This window comes from Rhinolophus sinicus, chromosome 3 (genome assembly GCF_057876585.1).
Source record: "Rhinolophus sinicus isolate RSI-liver-muscle chromosome 3, RSI-T2T, whole genome shotgun sequence".
NCBI lineage: Eukaryota > Metazoa > Chordata > Mammalia > Chiroptera > Rhinolophidae > Rhinolophus > Rhinolophus sinicus.
The window spans coordinates 141099476-141122646 of NC_142503.1; the positions used below are offsets into that span (position 1 = coordinate 141099476).

Sequence of the window (23171 nt, forward strand, 5' to 3'; positions counted from 1 at the left end):
TGTATAAGAAACCAAGTTACTTTAGAACTAGAGCAAAGGTGACTGGGAGATTTAAATGACATTGTTCCAAGCCTCATGGCCTCTCCCGGCCGTTTGTGCTCCTATTTCTCTGCTGGGGGGCTCTTTCTCATTCTTGGCATCTGGCTAACTCCTGTTCAGCCTTCAAACCCCGTAGATTCTGCCCAACTCCCCCCTTCCTGCCTCCTTCCTCCCCCGTCTCCCTCATTTCTTTTCTCTTCCCTCCCCTCCCCTCTCTCCCGCCTTCTCTCCCTTCTTTCTTCAACAAATATTTGAATGCTTATCATATGCAGTCATGAAACTAGGCACTGGCGCTAGAGTGTTGGATAAGACTCAGTCTGATGCTATCCCACGCCCCAGTAGTCCTATATACATATCCCAAATTCTAAATCTTCATCTCTGGTTTTCCCCTACATTACGTGCAGACTGTTGATATTTATTATAATTTTAAAGTGAAAATGCAAAATAATATACCCTTTCCTCTTACTTGACTTTTTGTCTAGTTTTCCTGAAATCGTTCTCTAGGCTCCATTAGGCGAAGTCTGCAGATAACAAACGCCATCCATTGTGTACTGATTTTTAGAGTCTAGGGTAGGAAATTCACTTGATATTATTCTAGCTGCTTTTAGTCCTCTCAGTTGTGTTAAATTCCAAGTTGTGACCTCACAACTCAGAGCCCTGTCTTTATTTTACCAATAATTTGGATATTTTTATCCCAAAGTGCATTGCTTTACACTTGTTTCCACTAATGCTCGTTTGTCTATTGTCTGACCACATGGTCAGATTTATAGGCTCTTCTGACTAGACCAAGGGTTGGCAAAGCTTTTCTATAAAGGACCAGGTAATACACAATTCAGCTTTGCTGCAATACCGCAATGTCAGTCGCAGTTACTCTGCTGTTGTGTTGTGAAAGCAGCCATAGATGATAGTACATGAATGGCAATGGCTATGTTCCCATAAAACTTCAGTTATGGACACTGAAGTGTGAATTTCATATAATATTCATGAGTCACAAAATGTTAGTCTCTTTTACATTTTTTTCCTCAACCATTTAAAAATGTAAAAACCACATTTAGCTCACGGGCTGCACAAAAACAGGCACAGGATTTGGCTTTGGCTCAAGGACTATGGTGTGCTGACCCTGATCTAGGCGCATCACTGGTTAGATGTGTTGTTACAGATTTTACTACATACTTCCTCCTCCAGATGATCTTTACAGGTCTTAGTGAGCCCCATCCTAGCACAGATGCTCGAGCCTCTGTACTTGATTCCAGGATCCCTGCTTCCCAACATGCCATTAAGGCAGCAACATTTAGCCCAGCTGTCCTCAGAGAGGTGAGGTGTAGCTGGGCTCCCACGACACATCAGAGGGCTCTGCCTGTGGCTGCCCAAGACTCCCAGTGGCTCCTGCTAAAAGACCTTGGACTTTTCAGAATGAAAATCTGACTGTATCTGTACCCTCTCCGCCAACTGAGCTGTAGCCACACTGAGCTTGCGTTGTTTGGGGCTCTGAGCACAGCCATTCTATGTGCAGTTGCTCCATTTGAAATACTTTTGTTCACCACTCCTTTACATAGTTAATTCTAGGTAAACTCTAGCACCTGCACCACTATCCCCATGGCACCCATCATGCACCAGATCTCAAGGAGTCCATTTGTTATATGCACTCATGTCTTGCTTTGTAACTGATCTTCATTAGTGGCATTATTGGACTAATGGCTCCCTCTAACACCCCTGTTAGACTTTACACTCCATGAGAGTGGGGAACTGTCTGGCTTTCTGTGCCACTGTATCTCCTGCACCTAGCCCTGCGCCTGGCACATAGTAGATGCTCAATAGGCATTTGTTGATCAGAGGAATCAGAACCACAGTAGACCTCAGTCTATTGGCTGGGACATTACTGTCTATGCCAGCCCCTTGCCCTTACTAGCAGTGCGAACTTGGATGAATTACAGATCTCCTTGAGCCTCAGTTTCCTTCTCTGTAGAATGGAGGTAATAACTACTGTAATTGGGCTGTGGTGACTTAAATGTGATAATGTGCCTGGCTCATGGCTTGCTCCAGTTAGTTAGATTAATGTTAGACCCCTTCCCCCCTTCCTCTCTTTGATGTCAACTCTATGGCTGCCTGACGCCTACCTACCACTTGCCCAGATTCCATAAGCACACAGGACTCCACCTTCTTGAGGAGAACTGCACTGTTTCCTCAGAGAAATCCAGAGTTAGAAATGTGACTACCATGCCCTTCATACATCATCTGCCTTCCCAGGAACTGTCACTTGGGTCCCCTAGTTCCCTCCCCTGACTGGAATCCAACAGGCCTCACCTATTGTGTTTCCTTCTAGGCGAGTTCCTTATTACCTCACAAAACATTCCAATCTCAAGCAGCTTTTATTTCAGCCTCTCTTTGGAAACCTGTCAAAAGTTTAATTAAGGTCTCAAGGTGGATAATATTAAGCATTTTCCTTTTACTTACTTGCTATTTACTTCCTCAAAAATTAAATTTGTCAAGTTTTCTCCTTAAAGATACTATCCTGCCATCCTTCTCTGAAATTAATTTTGTTTAAATGTTTAATCTGCCTATTTCACATGTAAACCATAACTTCCCAGGTTCTCTCCAGATTTATATTTATCTTAATGATAATAAATATTATTGTATAATAAAAATAACAATATTTTGAGCCCAGTATGTGTCAAGCATTTTGCTGGGATCCTTATAAACATTATTTAATTTAATCCTTATAACAACCCTACATAGTAGACACTATTATTCCCATTTTGTACATGGGATAAATGAAATTTATAAAATAATTTGTTCTAAGTCACACAATTAGAAAATGTGGAGTCAAAAAGGAAGGAAGGAGGGAAGGAAGGAAGAAAGGAAGGAAGGAAGGAAAGAAAAGAGGAAGGAGAGAAGGAAGAAAGGAAAGAAGGAAGGGAAAGATAGAAAATGGTGGAGTCAAGATGTGCAGGTTTGTCCCAGCCTATCATTTTTCCACTCTGGCATTTTCCTCCATTCTTATACTTGGTGGTTGGTGTTGGTGGTAGAGAGGATATGTCACATTCTCATTTTCTAACCAGCCAGTTATTATGACTGGATGCCATTTTGGTGAATGAACCTTCAGTGTCATATTAGAGTTCCATCAGAATTCAAGATAGGTTTTGAAGTATTACCTTTTCATTTAAACCACTCACCATCCATCTGTCCATACAACCAATATTTAACAGGCTGTCTTAGTCTGTTTGGGCTGCTATCACAAAATACCGCAGACTAGATGATACATAAACAACAGAAATTTATTTCTCATAGTTCTGGAGGCTTAGAAGTTCCAAGACCAAGGCACCCCCATTGTCATGTTCTGGTGAGAACGCTCTTCCTTATTCATTGCCAGCGCCTTCTCACTGTGTCCTCACATGGTAGAAGGGACTAGGAAACTCTTTGCCATCTTCTTTATAAGGCACGAGTCCCATTTATGATGGCTGCACCCTCATGACCTAATCACCTCCCAACGGCTCCATCTTCAAACACCATCACATTGGGCGTTAGGATTCCAACATGGGAATTGGGGGTGGGGAGCAGGGGACAAACATTCAGACCATAGCAAAGGCTGTATAGCAGATACTGTGCTATGTACTGTATATGCCGTAAGCCAAGGAAATGTGTCCTAGTTTTTAAAATTAAGACATTGGAGTGTTAGTGGAGGAGGCGTTTGGGGAGGAGGTGTAGCGGTAGGGAAAATGGAGAGAAAGGAAGGAAAAGAGAAGGACTTCCCATAAAGTCACTGCCCTGGGCCTGTCGGTCAGGAGGAGGACACTGGGTATGCTGGGGAAGGCAGGGGAAGATTCATGAGATTCTTTCATACTGAGGTAGAAGTGATGACGTAGAACCAGCAGAATTCTGCCTTGGCATGAAATACTGCCTTTGTTGGTGCCTTGTGGTTTTCAGTTCCCTTCTCAATAAGCTGGTACTTTCCTAGCTCTCTGATGTTCTCATTTTATTCTTTTCCAAGTCAGCATAGATGTTACTTTTGCATTTTTGTGTTCTCTGTATAGGTAGCATCTCCACTTATCTTGATAGCCTACCGGAATTGCTACAGTGACTGACTGTTTTACTGTGCAGAAGAGGTTCCCTTTATCTTCCCCTTAGTTTTTCTTTGTGTATGTGTGTTCATGTGTGCATGTGTACATGAGTGTGTGTAGACTTAAGTGTGTGAGAAGTGAGGGGACCTGAATTGTAGTTCAATTATTAAAGTCATGTTCAGACAGAGGGATCCTGGTGGCCAGAAGCGTCCTCAGAGTGGCATTTACCTCAGTAAGTTCACTGTGCATCAGAGTCAGAAACTTGATTTTTTTGGCACCCTGAGAATACATGCATCTCCCTTTGACCTGGCTCCCAGAAAATAATAATACAGAGCAGAATATTAGGGGTATGTAAGAAAATGCACACGTGTTTTAGAGACCCATACTGAAGTTAAGTGGGGATGAAATGACTTGGGTCTAGCATTTGCTTTAAAATATTTTAGTTTTTAGTGAGGCAAGTCTGGGAAAATCTTGGTAATGATGGAATCTGTTCGTGGATATTTTGTACCATTTATTATATGTAATATATGTTATAGATATTCATTATACTACTTTCTCTACTCCTGTATGTTTGAAATTTTTCTTAGTATAAGATTTAGAAATATAAAGAAAATGATAAGATTTGTAGAGAGAAATAAAATAGGTGGACTGGATATTCAAGTTACCTTAAGCAGGAATACAACATGGAAAGCTAATTTGATTTAAGACTGCTGGGTACATCTAGAATACTCGCAAGGGGAGTTAGCCCTAGGATCCAAGCTTAATGGTACCATGCTCTGAGGTCATTTCCACCAAGGAGATCCACTTCTTGTGGCACTGGGCAGGGCTCTGATCCATCAGACTTTTGAGAGAGACATTGGCTTTCCCTGAGCTGCCCTGGGCTGGATAGAAGCTTGATATCGTGGCTCCTAGTCCAGTGCTCTTGTTTTTCTGTTTTGTTTCCAGTGCTCTTGTAGGACCTTATCTGTGTCTAAATCCAGAGCATCACCTCACTTCTGTATTGTTATACTTATTATTATTATTAATATTATTATTAATATACCAACATGTTATACAAAAGATTACTGTTCTATTAACCATACAAAATGAGTGAACCATCTGTTTCTGTTACCATGTCTTTCTCCAGAAACAATTGATTTGATCTCTGCTTACTAAATTATGACTCCAATAAACTCTCACCTCCCTAAGAATATTCCCAGAATATCTTTGAGCACACCCAAACTCTTCATTTACTCAGTTTCCTGCTTTAACTCTAAGAGATAACTGATTCCTTCCTTTGGATTTAACTTTTGCTGGAATCGCTCTCAGAGGATGGCTAATTCTCTCATTGCAAATCTTGAGGGGTACCTCACACTTGTTCCCTCCCCATCTCAGCCATGTCTCAGATGGGCTGTCCATTATCCAGCACATAGCACAGTTAAAACCTAATCAGCCCGAGGCCACCAGAACTTACTGTTCTTACAATGAGGGGGTGCACCCTCCAGAACTGTGAGGTGCCGTCCTCCACAGGAGACCTCTAGCAGCTGTATTCTTACCGGCATGTTTAGGTTAATGACAGAAAGAACTTTCCCCATGTGTCTACTGATGAGTTAGTGCCTGAGAGATCGTTTTTAGAGACTGAAAGCTCACTTCAAGGGTGCAGAGTGAGGGCTCCGGAGGCTCCTGGGTCTCAGCTCTCACATGTGACTCCTGTACCCTGGGACTGTAGCAGTCACCCAGGGCATGTCATGATGCCATCTGTGGCTGGGAGCTCCTCTGTCCTCTTCTGCTCTTCTGTTCTAGGATCTAGTTCCAGGGACTGTCTCAGAGCCTTAGCCATCTAACGCCTGCCCCCACGGGCTTCTCCCATCGCACACCTCGTCCCCATGTCAGGCACTTAAATCCTGCTCCAAGCTTGGCGTGGGGGATGGTTTGGTGCCTCCATTGCTATCACCAATGGCAACAGGTGTCAGTTTCTTTTGCTTCCTTCTTCTGGTTTTGCTTCAGGACCTCTGAGCTGCTGCTTCAGCTAACACTCCTGCGGCAACCCCATTCTGTCAGATCTCTTCCGGGTTGAAACCTGAGAAGCAGTAGGGCATGAAGAGGATTCCTGACTGCGGTTTGACCTGTCTGTTCAACTCTCTGTTTGGCTAGCACCAGCTGCAGGAATGACCAAGATAGCTAAAGGGAAAGGCACTAATGCTACCTCTATGATTTACCAGTTGTTTTTCAAAGGCATGATTTAATTTGATCCTCTTAAAGATCTGTAAGGTAGTTGTTATGCCTATGTGAACAGATAAGACACTAGGGCACTGTGAGGGTAAGTACTGTGTTTGTAGTCAGAGTTAATTGGCAGGAGGACCATGATATGAGCTGAGGAATTCTGTCTCCTGGAGGAGTTTATCTGTATCTAAATCCAAGTTATTACTAAACTACTATATTTCTATAATTAAAACCTTGTTTGTAGCAACCACACTGTGTTACCACAAAAGGTGACTCATTATGAGCAGGAGATTGAGATCATTCAATAGCCAAATGCCATATTTCGTTTTCATTCATATGTTGAATTTATTCATTTAAACCAGAAATTCCAAATTTTTTATCAGGAGGAGTCAATATGTAATATCTATAGTTGACAAATCAAGAAAAAGAGGTATAAATATATTACATACAGTTTCAATGGCAATCAACAGTAGAACTTAAAACAAAAACAATAAAACCTCTGCGTAATTGACGTGGGAGTGGTGGGGTGGATGGGGATGGGTGGTGGGAGACTTTTGTTTGTCATTTTAGACACTTCTGTAGAGTCTGAATTTTAAAAACATGCAAGTATTACTTCTATAAATTAAAAAAAATTAAAATAGAAAAAAAGAAATAAAATAAAAAGTATCCATCAATGAGTGATTGCTTAAATAATTATGTTATACTATGCAGCCAATAGAAAAAAAAGAGGTACATCTATACAAATTTTAAGAAAAACATATTGCAGAATGATATGGTTTTGATAATATTGTGTGTGTGTGTGTGTGTGTGTGTCTTTAGGTAGGCAGGCAGGTAGGTCAGTATATGTATACACCAAACTGGGAGGATACGTAGCAAAGTGATATCAAAGTGGAGAGGAGAGAGACTTATTGTTTATTATATATTCCTACACTTCTCTATTCTGTTTTATTTTTTTTCAAGGAGCATGCATTGAATATGAATGTGTATGAAATATTCTGCAGGTTCAAAGCTAAAGTGATTCTGAGTGTTTCCCTTTCCTTTTCTGCCATGGAAGAGTCAAGTGTGATTGTACTGTGTCATGTACAAGGGTCAGGGTCTTACACTGACTTGTAGTGAGGAAATTCACTGGTTCTCGGCTCCTTAGTATTGTTACAAAAGGGAAGTTTATGAATTGAATCACTTCTTTCTTGTGATGGCACCACAGCGCTGACCAAAACTCTGATGCATGTTTCCTTTTAATGTTGTTAGATTTCCTTCTTCTGCTTGGTTTTGAGCAAATGTCACGAAGAGTATGTGGGATTTAAATCCCCAAATCCAGTATCTGATGATTGTAGAAGGTTATCCATCCCACACTTTGGAGTCCTGAGTAACCCTCATATTTTTTAGAATCCTTTTAGCAATTCAGATATTTTTGTATTTCATTTTATCGTGGAAAGAACACTTAACATGAGATTTACCCCACTGACAATTTTTAAAGTGTGCATTATTGTTGACTGTAGGTACAATGCTGTACAGCAGATCTCTAGAACTTATTCATCTTTTTTTCCAAATGAAAGAAGTTAAACTTATACACACCTTAAGCTAAGTTGGGAAATTTGTAGTAAAATTAAAGAATGAATCCCACAAATTACAGAAATTTTGCTGATATGTAAACTGCTAGTCCATCTAAGTTTGGCATATTCAATCCACTTAACTGATATGTTTAAGTGGTAATTTTCCTAACAAAATTCAGTTGGAGGATGAGTGATATAGTTACGCTCTTGACAAAGATGACGAGTGTGGTATTGTGAGTAAGAAAGTAGAATAGAGTTCCTGGTTATCTTACTGTTCTGGTTTATCCAAGTTCACAGAATATAGGAGGCTCTACCATGTCCAGTGAGCTTAGACAGACGTAATAGAAGGAGCGCTGGGTTGACACATTTTCATCACATAAATCTTCTGGTTGGTCCGCTTCATCTCCATCAGGAAAAATGTATAGAGAATGATAGAGTTCCACAGAAATCCTTATATGCAGGCAATTTAGAATCTCTGTTATGGAGCAATTTTTATGTCCCAATACAGAGCCATTTGCATAGGTTATATTGTCCTGTGTGTCCATCCATTCAGTCCATATGCTGCCCATTTGTCCAGGCATTTTAGTTTTAGGCTAGACTCTGATAACATCGCTGGTTGAAATAGTTCCAGGTCTCCTGTGGGTTTTCCTTTGACCATGAGTAGTGGGCTGGCCTTTAAATTCCATCTTTTCATGATGCCTTGAAAACCTTACCAATAGTTTTTGCTGTGACATTCACATACTGCCATTGTTGAAAGTAAGCAGCATAAAGAGGGAATGCCTGGCTTCACTGCAGCATTATCTGTTACATGAACCATTTTAACTTTCTGTTTCGGAGGCAATTCATTCTCAGCAAAATTCCAGTATAGAAGAATTAATAGATGTATGGAAACGTGATACAGTTTTTCCTCCTATAGTTAGAGCTGACATTTTTTCCACTATTTTTCTTTGGAGTATATTTTAGGATGTGACAGTTTTTTATCTGAAGTCATGTGACCATATACTTTTGACCTGGTCCATGAAGGCATTATTAGCCGCTTCAGTGCGATAAGGCCAACTCTAGAGGAGCCTGATCCCCAAGGATGTATAGGCCGTGGTTCATCTTTCAGAGTACATAGTTTACTTGCTAATGGGGCTTTTTATTTTTTTCCCCATCAGAGACCAACTGCTTAACAAATGGGACATTTTCTTCAGAAGGATGGTCATCCTACTAAATACCACTTTTGCTGTGGAGACTTCTAACTAAAAGCCAGATGTTTGTCCTGTTCCCCAAGCCCTGAATAGCACCCAGGCTGTCTGCACTGCTATCCAGTTACAGGGCGTTAGTCTGTGCCAGCAGCCTCCCACCTGGCATGGATAGGCAGGGGCAGGAGTGGAGGGCCTATGGTACTTCCAGGGGCCCCACCACTCTGCTTTCAGGGCTTTCCAATGCCACCACCACGTGTCAGCCTCCGGGAGCCCGCCTGCCAGCTGTCTGCCAATTAGAACATTCTTCTTGCTTGACACTTTGTGCTCATTGATTAGTAACTCCCCATTTCCCCTCTCCATTCCACTTTTTGATTCTATGAATTTGACAGTTTTAGATACCTGATGTAAGTGGAATCATGCAGTATTTATCTTTCTATGACTGACTTATTTTACTTAACATAATGTCTTCAAGGTTCAACCATCCTGCATATTGCAGAATTTCCTTCTTTACAAAGGCATTCCATTGTACGTATATGCCACATTTTCTTTATCCATCCATTTGTTGTTGGACATTTAAATTGTTTCTACATCTTTGTTATTGTGATAGTGCTGCAGTAAACATAGAAATACTAATACCTTTGAGATCCTGATTTCAGTTCTCTTAGATAAGTACCCAGAAGTGGGATTTCTGAATCACATGTAGTTTTATTTTTAATTTTTTGAGGAACCTCTATACCATTTTCTGTAGCAGTTGTACCATTTTGCATTCCCACCAACACTGCAAGAGTTCCAATTTCTCCACAATCCTGCCAACACTTGTTATCTTTTATATTTTTGACAGTGGCCATCCTGACAGGTGTGAGGTGATATCTCATTGTGGTTTTGATTTGCCTTTCTGTGATGATTAGTGCCATTGAACATTTTTTCATATATCTGTTGGCCATTTTTATATCTTCTTTGTAAAAATGTTTATTCAAGTCTTTAGCCCACTTTTAAAATTGGGTTATTAGTTTTTTTTTATTATTATTATAAGGAGTTCCTTATATATTTTGGTGATTACCCCATATCAGATTTATGGTTTGAAAATATTTTTTTTCCCATTCCAAAGGTTGCCTTTTCAACCTATGATTCTTGATGGTTTCCTTGGCTGTGCAGAAGATTTCTAGTTTGATGTACTCCCACTTGTTTATTTTTGTTTTTGTAGCCTGTGTTTTTGGCGTCAAATGAAATCATTGCTAAGATCAATTTCATGAAGGTTTACCCCTGTGTTTTCTTCTAGGAGTTTTCCACTTTCAGATCTTACATTTTAAATCTTTATTTTAAGTTGATTTTTGTGTAAGGTGTAAGATAAGTGTCCAATTTCATTCTTTTGCATGTGGATGTCCAGTTTTCCTACTTGTCAAGGCTAAAGCTCTATACTTGTCTATCTGTAAAGTAAAAAAACCCTTGAATTATAAATATGTGTCTTAAAAATAGTGTTGTGAGTTAGAGTTAGTATAGAATAGAGATATGAGTAAGTTCTCTGAGGTCATAGTCAAGTGCTTCCACCATTCATTAGTTCATTTGTTCATACAGTCAACATGTGCTAGACATTGGAAACCCTAGAAAGTTCCATCTTGCCCATTCCAGTCAGTCTCTTTTCTTATCCCTTAGAACTAACCACTGTATTGATTAGTTTCCATGATAGACCAGTTTTTTCTGTTGTAGAACTTTATGTAAAAGTGATCACACAGTATACATTCTTTACTGTAGGCTTCTTTTACTCAGCATAATGTTTTTGAGATTTACCCATGTTATTGTGTGTATCAGTAGTTTGCTCCTTTCAGAAGTTTTTACTGCAAAGAGTTTCTAATTTAATGGAACTTCTTTTTCATGTACTTTCTCTTTGAAAAATTCTAACCTACTAGCTTACTTTTTATATTTCTCATCCACTTGATGATTACTTTAATTTTAGGTACTGTTTTCAGTCTATGCAGTTTTGGATCTCTAACTTTTTGCTTATTCCTTTTGCTTATCGTGCCCATGAAGTTACCTTCTCAGAGTTGTCAAGCGTCATTTCCTTCTTTTAGTCAAAGCTCATATACATTGGCATATTTTTACTAACTTGCTTATTTAAGTGTGTATTTATCCAAGCAGCTTATTTTTTCCTACCTTAGATCATATTCTTGCTGGTGAGTTATTCAAATACTCAGTTTAGAATATGTACTAGTTTCTGGAAAAACTGGCAGAATTATTCATGGTATTTGGAAAAACATGCTACATATAGAAAGAACCTACTTCCCTTTCTGTTCTTTGTTTTTTTCTTCCAGGTGCCTTTGACTTTGCAGGTGAGTCTGGAAGCATTAGTTGCAAAGGTATGTATTGGCCTCTCTGGTTGCACGAAAGACTAGAAATGCACAAAATGAGCTTGTGCTATTCTGAGGGATAACTTCCATGTAGTCTGCAGATACTAGGTTCCATTAGAAAGTCAAAACTCTGTCTGCTGCCAATAACTAAAGCTGCTAAAGAGTGAGTTTGTGCAGCCTCCATCTTTTCTATTTCTCTTTACTCTGTCTGAATTCTTAGTGTCCTCTGACTCCTGTCTTTTCTGGCCTTGCTTTTATTTTCCCAAATAAAGTCAGCCTTGCACAGAATTGTCACACTAACTCCCTTTTCAGCACTCCTTTTGCTGCCTGTTCCTTTTCCTTTATTTCTTTATACAAGCTTCTCTTTGCCTAGCCCCCAACTCTTAATGAAGAACCAGTAGGAGTTACATATTAGGTGATTTAATGCACAGAATGGGCTTAAACATTTATGGTAGTTGGCAAGGCAGACTGGTAGGGCATCAGGAAGGGAAGATGGAGACTCTTGGGTACCAGCTGAACCTGTTATCCATAGAGGAATTTCTTCTTTTTCAGAGAATCTTCAGCTCTGCTCTTAAAACTTTTTAACTGATTGAATCAGTCCCACCTAGATTATTTAGGATAATCTCCCTTACTTAAAGTCAGTTGATCATGGACTTAATTCATAGCCACAAGACACCTTTATTATAACACCTAAATTAGTGTTTGATTGAATACCATGTTTCCCCAAAAATAAGACCTACCCCAAAAATAAGCCCCAGTCAAGATCGTCAGCCAGATGGACACATTTAGTGCATTATGACAATGTTCCAGAAGAAGATGACATGACTGGATTTGTTGTACATGAAAAAATAAGACATTCCCTGAAAATACACGCTTATGTGCCTTTTGGAGCAAAAATTAATATAAGACCTGGTCTTATTTTGGGGGAAATATGGTATCAGATCCGGTCGTATTTTCGGGGAAACATGGTACTGGGGACTGTAGTCTGGCCAAGTTGACATATAAAAGTAACCACTATACCTCATTTCCTTTAGGATTTGTCTTTTACAAACTGGCTTAATTCGTAACTAAAATGTTAACTGATTAGAGCTAAGTGCTTCCCAGAGGTAGTTTCATTTTATGAAGAAATCTTCAAGAACCAATGGAATGAAGCAATGATAAAATAAAAATAGCTAAGGAATGTGTGAGTTGAGGTGGGGTAGGGATAGGAATGAAAAGTACCACCTATTCAAAAGGTCAGGACTGCCCACAGGTATGGTCACTCCTTCTCATTGTCCCACATCTCCCCGTCAAGCTCCTGGTGTACCAACCCTTCCTAATCTTTTGTTTTTATCTGCATGTATCCTCCACCGCCCTCACCAATATACTCCCCGCAGCATCTCGAGGTTTCCTTCCATGAACATACCTGGAGATTTAGATCTATACCTAATGTATCTACTACATTTGGGCTTCCCTCACCTCCACAGTCCTGTGTACATATTTATGGACCCTACTTTTCTCACATGTTTAATGTGTCCCCTATAAAGCTATAGGAACTTTATAAAATTGTAGGAGTTTTATAAAATTACAGGAATCTCCTAGAATTTGAAGACCAAATTATTCATTCACCCATCAAGTTTATCTAGGGCACTGGCAGGTGGTACATATAAAAGAAACAGATTCAATTCTCAGGCCAAAGGACCTTGGCTTTAGTGCAGGGGACAGAATGAAACAGAACAGAGAAAGGAGCATTTATGCTGACTGGGAGCTTAATAGAGCCCTTCAGCCGGGATTTGAAGATTAACAAGGATTTTGATGGATGGAGAAGGTCATGTTGAGTGAACTAAATGAGCAAATACAAGGAGGCCTGAAGATGCAGGAATATTTCAGAACTTGCTTGTGGTTTGGATGTGGGTTTAGATGGTTGGATAGTCACTTGCGGCACCAGGTTATGATTTAAGTGAGGCTGAAGCCTACTGAAAATTAAGAGAAGACAATAAGGTTTAGGACAGACTTAGAAGAGGTAGTTGAAAAGCTAACAGAAGTTCAGAGAATACAGTAAGAAAATCAAGAGAGGATAAAAGTTATATTGATGCAGTAGGGAGAGGCCTAGTGACTGGTGAGCCAGTGTTCAGCTTTCTGTCTTGTTAGGCTACTCCTTTTCAGATCCTTTGGCCAAATAAAACAGGCTTTTCTTGCCCCCACACATTTTTTTCCGGTATCAGTTGACACAGGCTTCTCCAGCACCCAGTCTATATCTTTTTAAAGTTTTTAATCAATTTATTGAGGTATAACTGACATGCAATAAAATATACTCATTTGAAGTGTATAGCTCTATGAATTTTGAAAAGTGCAGTCACTCATGTATCATCACAATCAAGATATAGAACTTGTCCATCATCAAAAAGTTTCCTTCTTTAAGATGTTTAACACTACCCAAACTGATGTATAGATTCAATGTGATCCCTATCAAAATTGCAACAATTTTTGCAGATATAGAAAAATCCATCCTAAAATGCATATGGAACCTCAAGGGACCCTGAATATACAACACAATCTTGAAAAGGAAGAACAAAGTTGGAGGTCTCACAATTTCCCATTTCAAAAATTACTACAAAGCTACAATAATCAAAACAGCGTGGTTCTGGCATAAAGACAGACATAGACCAATGGAATAGAATAGAGAGCCCAGAAATAAACCCTCACACATATGGTTAGATGATTTTCAACAAGGGTGTCACGACTATTAAGTGGGAAATGGGCAGTCTTTTTAATAAGTAGTGTTGGGAAAACTGGATATCCACGTGCAAAAACTGAATTTGGACCCTTACCTTACACACCATATATAAAAAATTATAAGTCAATATGGATCAAAGACTTAAACAGAAGAGCTAAAGCTATAAAACTCATAGAAAAAATCATATGGGAAAATCTTCATGATATTGGATTTGGCAATAATTTCTTGGATATGATACTAAAACACAGGCAACAAAAGAAAAAATAGGTAATATTTATTTCATCAAAATTTAAAACTTGTGCATCAAAAGACACTATCAACAGAGTGAAAAAGCAACCCATGGAATGGAAGAAAATATTTGCAAATCATATCTGCCTGATAAGGGATTGATAATCAGAATATGTAAAGAACTATAAAACAACAACAACAACACGATTAAAAATGGACAAAGGAATTAAATAGACATTTCTTCATAGAAGATCTACAAATAGCCAAGAAGCAAATGAAAAATGCTGAACATCAGCCTACGACATCAGTGAAGTTTTTAGAGGTCCAGTGGTCTGGGTATACCAGGACATTCCCCTCTAAAGTAAGGGACAAGTTATTGCAATTATAGCGTCCACTGCTAAGAAGGAAGCACAAAACCTCACAGACTTCTTTGGGTTCTGGAGGCAGCACGTTCCACATTCCAATGCAGTTACTGAGTAACATGGAAGACTTCCTCCTCTTTCACTCTTCCCTTCCAGTCTCCCAGCCTCCAATCTCTACCAGGATTCACCACTAGTCAAACCCAGCTGAAGCCTGCTGACAGGGACCAGGGAACACAGGCCCCTGTGATACAGGGCCTAACAGGGAAAGGTGGGGAATGGGTTTGAGGGTAACCAGGACTGGCAAAATCCTGCAGTAGTCACTGACAGTAAACAATTAGTTCTACTAGGTTTATGATGAAATATAGACAGATTATATTCATCTCTTTAAATATTTTAAATTAGATTCCATCCCCCTCCCCGGGAATACATAAGAGAGACTTTTCTAAAACCTTTAAAGGAAAAATGCCATTTTGAAATCTTTAGCTCTGTTAAAAGATAAACTGAGGTGTGGGGGAGGCAAAATTTTCCTTATACGCTTTTAAGTTCTTTGGGTTAATTTAATAATCAAATTAACAGGAGACAGATTAACAAGGTAAAAGAAAGAAATTTATTAAATATGTAGACATAAGGGTACCATAAGAATAGGGGACCCGAGGACAAATTTGGCAGTGGAGGCGTATATGCCACCTTGAACTAAGGAGAAAGTGGAGGTGGTGTGGTTTGGGACTTCAAAGGGCAGGAAAGCAATTCACATGGGGATGGAAAAGCAAATAATTTGGTAAACAAATGTTTGCTGGGCCATCTTTAACAATGGGACAGAGAGGACTTTGATCAAATGGGCCTTGCTAGGTTCCTCCCTGTCTATCACACACTAGTTCATATTAAACTGTAGTTATCTGTGATGACAGCTCCCTTGTTGGAGCAGGTCCTCTATCAATTTTTTTAGGCAGTTAGGGGGAACGTCGAAGATTTTTCCTGAGGTTTTTGTTTCTTAAAAATAACCACCTTAAAATAATCAACATTAAAAAAAGCAATATTATGGGATGGCAAACTGGTTTTCCTCAGAGGCATATTAAAAATTTTAAGAGTTTATCTGAGCAAAAATTGATTTGAATTGGGCAGGATCCAGTCTAGCAGATAGAAAATGAGCTCTGAGGAACTGTACAAAATGAAAGACTTTTATAGGCAGAAGAAAGCAGGAACAAGGAAGTTATACTGAGCAAAAAAGTGGGTTGGTAATTGCAAAGTTACTTTCCTTTAGGGGATGGCCGGGGTCTATCAGACAGATGACCTCACTGGTGCTGATCAAGTGATTCCTGATTGACTGGTTTAAGACTCCATTTCTGGGAGAGCTGAAAGCGTAATTAAGTTCTGGGTTTGGCGACATGGAGCTTGGCATAAGCAACTCCCTTTAGGGCCTGTTGCGTTGTTTTTTAACAGTTGTTAATAAAAATTAATGCTTTAAAATGTGCTATTTCATCTAGTAAATTAAATGAGTTTATAAAAAATACTTTAAGATTAATATGTTAATAATTTTAATGACAGCACTTTCATAAAATAATTCAAAAGATGTTGACGAGAAATTTATAGGAAAGCCAAAGTCTAAGGCAATAATTTAAGAATCACTTGACACACTGGAATTTTTAAATTGAGAAAGGAATTAGAGACTGAACTCTGTACTACTGAACTCATCACATTACAAAGAAATTGAATTTCTATATATCATCTCACCATCTGGTCTGGAGAATCTTTGGAAATTATTCACATTTAGCAACAGAAACACTTTCAAGAGAATATTTCAAGTAAGAAATAAGGACTATTTTGGAAAGCTAATGCATGTACTACTTTTAGCATTTTTGAATGAAGCATGGTTAATATAGCCTGGCTCATTTAAATAAATTTATCCTAAAAGGAAAGCTGAGTACTGGAATAATTTATGCTGCATGTAGTCAATAAAATCCCATTTTCTGCATCACACAGAAAGACAATAAAGCAATAATGGTTGCTGGCCTCTTTGATATCTATACCCTGAGATTAACAAATGAATTTTGTGAAAACCCCAAAGTAGAAGAATCATTGTTTTGAACCACTATAAGCATATGAAAAAAAAATTTTAAGATGTAAAGTTCTTTGAGTGAATAAAATTTTCACCACTAATTTTACTAATTGTCCAAAAGCACTGATATTTCAAATGATTATCACTCAATATCATGAATATTCATTTACTCATGGATAACATCATGAGTCAGACTTATAATACTAAAAAAAAAAGAAAGTTAAACACCTCATTCTCCATCCCTCCACTCCCACCCCCATAAAAGCAAAATATTGAAAGTGGTCTTGATGGTAAAGAAGAAAGCCTTGGTGTTGGTGGTATTCTCTATACTTGAAGACTTGATCTTCTAACTACAAGTCTGGAACTTCGGTTGCCAGCTTAGACAGTGGAGATTTACCCCTAAAAAGCAACTCTATTGTATGACATTGATTTGTACAAAAGTGAGTTTGTAATAAAACTTATAATTGCCATGCGCTCTGATACTTATTAAAATCATTTAATCTATCTTACCCCACCATGAAAGTCTACTTAAGAAATAAAGTAAGGTTGAAAGGTTATTTAAGAAATCTAAAGCCTCTTTAAGAAACTGGGGTGGGAATAAACTTTCCTCTACTTTTTCAGGTTTTGCTCGCTGTTCTAATAATTAGATTGACATGGGACAGATTAACAAGCGAAAATGACCAAATTTAACTACATATGTACATATGGGAATGCCACATACATGAGAGGTTCAGAGACAGAAAGGGAAAATGAGGCATATATGACATTCTGAGTTAAAGATGAGGTAAGATGCCTTGGGACTTCAGAGGGGAGGAAGACTCATTTGCAGGATGATAGGGAGAGCAGATGTTCAGTAATTAGAAGCTTTCCCTGCACTATCGATAGGTCATAAAGTTATTTCTGGTGATAACTCTTATTTTGTACAAGGTTGCTAATTTAAATTCTTTAAGGGAGAGGCAAAAGTTTTTCATGAGCCCTCATCTCAATTGCCTTCAGCTCAAAATAATTCACATGCCAAAGTGGCATGTCTTGGGGAGGCCTGTTCTAAACCCCTTCAAATCCAAATGAGGTTAGTGAATCTAGGTAACCACGGCACTAATAATAGAAATAACAATATTTCTTCTGGCACATAGTAAGTTAGGGGCTGCTATTATTTGCAGTAGTGCTTTACAGCTTACAGGTCCTTTTCATATGTTCTGTCGAGCATTTGATTCTCACAAGAACTATGTCAGGTAATGGGTCTGGTATTATCATATCCCTGTCTCTTTTACTGATGGAAAAAAAAGTGGCTCAGATTGATTAAGTGACCTTACTAAAATCTTGTAACTAATATAGTTGACATCTGTTGCTTTGGTTGGAGCAATTTCCTTCCTCCTTTTGGTAACAGGATTCTGATTTTCCTTTAGGGAACTACCCTGTGCCTTTGTATAACCCCTAGCACGACTGTCAGTCAAGGGACTCTACCTCACTGGGTTACATGTGATCCAGACTGGCCCATCAGAACCTTTTATATCACCTGGATGCAGAGACTAGTGTTCAGGTAGGCATGTGCTCCAAGTAATTTGAAGTTTTTTTTTTGTTTGTTTGTTTTTTAAAGAGATAGAAATAAATGAATTCTAGGAGTGAGTTGGCTTCACTTGGGAGGTGTAAGGACCATGAAAACTTGGAGCAATTTTCAAGAGAGAACTGCTAGAGTAAAGCCAATACAAAAGAAAGTCTGGTGGAGAACAAAGAGAGGGAGAGAGAGAGAGAGAGAGAGAGAGAGAGAGAGAGAGAGAGGACATTCTGATTTCACTTGAGGAAATGGATATAGCTATTTCTTAGATTTTTCAAGTTCAATAAGTCAGTAAATTCCTTGTTTTGCTTAGGTAGGTTTGGACTTCTTTACTTACAACCAAATAATCCTAACTAATAAGTGCCTTACTGTGGGGACAGAGCCAGGAGTGCAGTTTCCAGGCTCTTGGCCTCACGTGGAAAGATGTTCACTCGGGTAGTAAATGGCCATCAACTGTGATTGGATGGCCATCAGCTGTGGCTAGTTGGCCATCAGCTGTAACCAGTGAGCCATTGGCCACTAATATAACTGCCGTGGCTACGCTAGCAGAAAATGGGGGTTAGCAAGGGTGGAGTGTGGATTGCGGATAGTGTGGCTCCTGCCTCCTGTGTCTCCAACCCAGCCGCCAGCGAGATTATAGTGGTATGTCTCCCCTATCTATGGCTCCGTGGGTGTTCCTTTCTGGCCTCACCATATCCTGCGTTCTTATGTGGGGAGTGGGAGCGGAGACCCCGCATGCCACCCTTCATGACACTTACCTATTATTGAAACATGCCTTTTGACATCAAATACTTGGCTATTTCCACTGCTGCATACTTCAGAAAGGTGCCCCTATGTATAAACATCGAAACTTGATCAGGCACCTTTGTGGGAGATTTGAGAACCTGCCCTCTTTTCATGGAGACACTATTCTAGGTTCTCTTCAAGTTTGCATTTTAAAATTTCTGTTGAGAGAATGAGAAGACAAGCCACAGACTTGGAGAAAATGTTTGCAAAAGATATATCTGATAAAGAGCTATTATTCAAAATATACAAAGAATTCTTAAAACTCAACAAGAAAACAAACAACCTGATTAAAAACGGATGAAAGATCTGGACAGACATCTCACCACAGAAGATATACAGATGGCAAACAGTGTATGAAAAGATGTGCCACATCACATGTCATCAGGAAATACAAATTACAGAAACTATGAGATACAACTGCATTCCTATTAGAATATACAGTCAAAATCCAGCACCCTGACAACACCAAATGCTGGTGAGGATGTGGAGCCACAGGAACTCTCATTCATTGCTGGTGGGAATGCAAAATGGTACAGATACTTTGGAAGACAGTTTGGCAATCTCTTACAAAACTAAACCTATTCTTACCATATGGTCCAGCAATCTTGCTCCTTGGTATTTATTTACCCAAAGGAGTTTAAAAATTATTTCAGCACAAAAATTTGCATATGGATGTTTACAGCGCGTTATTCATAACTTCCCAAACTTGAAAGCAACTAAGATGTCTTTCAGTAGTAAAAGGATAAATAAACTGTGGTACCTCCAGACAATGGAATATTACTCTGTGCCAAAAGGAAATGAGCTGTGAAAAACATGAAGGAAACTTGAATACATATTACTAAGTGAAAGAAGCCGATCTGAAAAGGCTACATACTGTAGGATTCCAAATAATGACATTCTAGAAAAGGCATAACTATGGAGTAAAAAGATCAGTGATTGCCAGGGATTGGGGGTAGGGAGGGATGGATATAGGCGGTGCACAGAGGACTTTTAGGGAAATTACTCTGTGATACATGTGATTATACATTTGTCCAGTCCCTTAGATTACACGACATGAATAGTGAACCTTAATGTAATTGGGTGATGATGATGTGTCAATATAGATTCACCAATTATAACAAATGTACCCTCTGGTGAGGGATGTTGATAATGGGCGAGGCTGTGCGTGTGTGGGGTAAGAGATATATAGGAAACCTATGTACCTTTCTCTATTTTGCTGTGAACCTAAAACTGCTCTAAAAAAATAAAATCTTTAAAAAGTTTTCAAAAGCCATTGCTTTTGACCTCTGCATGTATTTTTACAAACTTTTTGGTAGTAAAGTTTAGGAGAATGTGTTGGTGAAATACTCCACATAAAAATGTGTTTTTTACGTAATGCAAGGAAGGAATGATGGGAATTGTGGCAGAGTTGCATTGGGTGGAAGTATTTTATCGCTTTGCTAATGTGAAAGAATATTTCTCATGTAAATATAAGAAAAGTAGTTAAAATTGTTTGAGAAGTATTTTCAGATTGGTTAACCATAGGCAAAATGGTAAACTGATTTTTTTTAGTACCCCAACTTCTCAGATTTTCTACTTTCAGTTTCCTTTCTTCCTTTTTATTATTATGCAAACACATCATCCTATATGAATGTTGAAATTTTCAACACTTTAATACACTAGAAGCTTAACATCTTTCTCCTGTATATCTTCCCCTTTCCATCCCTTTCCCTGTAGCCCCTGGTCCCTACATCTTTCTCACTCAAATATTTTTGCCCCCCACTTCCCATTCTTTCTTCTGGTTTTGGAAAAGGATGGAAAGAGATAAAGGGGAGGAGGGAAGTGAATCCTGTAAGAGATGTAGGTCAAACTGGGAGTAGATTTTATCAGATCTGATCACATTCTAAATATAGGACATCCTGATCAATAACAGGAATATATTCATGTATTAACATTTTTTTGTTTGTTTACTTGAATCTCCTACCAACCTACCTACCTACTTTGTTTCAGTTAACAAAAATAAAGGATATAAAAAATATAGGGAAAATAGTAAAACTGAAAGGTGGATAAATGGTTTTGGTGTATTTATTGTATATTTGCTCTCCCTTTTAGATTTCAAGGTCCTTGAAATCCAATGGACTTATTTTCCTTTTGCTATGAACACACACAGTGTTTAACTCTTTCTGGATATTGTTTGTTTGGACTAACTTCTTCAGAGCTATATGACTACATTTTGTGTTATCTTTTGTTGTCTTAAGTTCTTTTGGTCTAGAAGTCTATACATCTTTCTCCATTAGGTTCTTTTACTAACCACTTAATCTTTGTTACTTTTGTCTACCTCTAAAGACAGTAAGCGGGCAGCCAGTTGGCTCAGTTGGTTAGAGCTCAGTGCTCATAACACCAATGTCACCAGTTCGATTCCCACATGGGCCAGTGAGCTGCACCCTTTATAGATTGAAAACAACCACGTGACTTGGAGCTGATGGGTCGTGGAAAAACAAACTGTTCCCCAATATTCCCCAACCAAAAAAAAAAAAGAGAAAGATAAAAGAAAAAGACAGCACCTGAAGTCCTTGAGTCTGAAGTATACTCTTGCTATTTATGGTGTTTTTCCCGTTGGAAGGCTTTACTAGTTTTTCTCTGCATATTACATTTGACCTGTCTTTCAAGGTACAGCTTAAGTGAATTTCCTCTATTAAGTATTTCTCGTTACTTCCCAATTGTGCACTACATAACTGCACATCTGTGGTTGCCTGTATAATGTCCCCACACAAAGGTGTCCACTTTCAATTTTCCAGAATCTGTGAATGTTACCTTCTATGTCAAAGGGAACTTTGCAGATGTGGTTAAATTAAGGACCTTGGGATGGGGAGATTATCCTGGGTTATGCAGGTGGCCTCAATATAATCACAAGGGTCCTACAAGAGGGAGGACAGAGGATCAGAGTAGGAGAGAAGGCAGTGCAGCAATGGTAGTTGAATGAGATGTGGGGGCATGAACTAAGTAATGTGGGCAGCCTCTAGAAACTGGCAAGGGCAAAGAAACGGATTTCCTCAGAGCCTCCAGAAGTTACCAGCCCTGCTGATACCTTGATTTTTAGCCCACTGAAACTGATTTTGGACTTCTGAACTCCCAAACTGTAAGATAATAAATTTATGTTGTTTTAAGCTACCAAGTTTGTGGTAATTTGTTATAGCAGCAATAGAAAACTAATATGACATTATTAACATCCTTTACAATCACTCTAGGTCTGTTCCACATAATTTAGCACTTTATTGTCATGTTCTCTAAGCCCACTGTGTATGAATGGTATAATATAAATTCCTGGTGGACAGGAATCAGAATTTTTATCTCATTTTTTACACCCTACAGTGCCTAGTCCAATCTTTAGGTACTCAGCTATTTGGAGTGGATTATAATAACTTCGGTGTGTAAAAGAGAATAGCTACCACCAGTGGGGAAATAAAGGGCAATTTGAAAGACATATAGGACTCAACGAACTGTGTTTAATTCCTTGGCATCAAATTCCAACCTTTTGTTTTTGAACTCTGTGTCACATAGTATTAGGTACACAGTACTTAATGGAGGCTGGAACATAGAGGGTCTTTAACAAGTATTTGAGACATTGAGCTGAATTCTGTGGGGGAAAGAAGGAAAAGGACAAAGAGAAAAACAAGATAGATCTGGTAGAAAGTCCTCCTTATCTATTTACCTTATTCATTTTTTATTACATTCAGTTAAAATGCTAAAAAAGAACATTCATCAAACTTCCTAACACGAATTTTTCCTTAAAGCAAAATACAAAAGAATAAAAGATGATAAAAATAGGCAGGGTGTGACCGTTTAATTTCATCCATTAAATTCAAATAACCAGTATTTTAAAATCCAAGTAATATGCTTAATACTAAGCTAAGAGATAGAGGTTGCAGACAACCCATTGGACATGGGTCTATTCTAAAAGGCCTTAGTGTCTAGTTGGGAAGTGATACTAACAATCAACTAAGGTTACCAGGCAGTATATCAAGTGCCATCTTGTGTGATTTGGACTTTGGAGATTATAGATATTTGGAATTTGGGGCTGGAGAATCAATATTTCATTCAGCAA

General features: G+C 38.7%; 1 long non-coding RNA gene and 1 pseudogene across 2 annotated transcripts in view; one reads left to right on the forward strand and one right to left on the reverse strand.

The window, feature by feature from the left end:
• The window catches only part of LOC109460864 (uncharacterized), a 52660-nt gene extending 34800 nt beyond the window's left edge, over positions 1-17860 (forward strand). For both annotated transcript variants that reach the window (XR_016020855.1, XR_016020854.1), the window contains one exon: positions 11349-17860. This is a non-coding gene — a long non-coding RNA (uncharacterized LOC109460864). The remainder of the gene's footprint in view (positions 1-11348) is intronic.
• On the reverse strand, positions 6393-9399 carry LOC109460861 (large ribosomal subunit protein uL3m pseudogene; annotated as a pseudogene).
• Positions 17861-23171: the final 5311 nt, after the last annotated feature.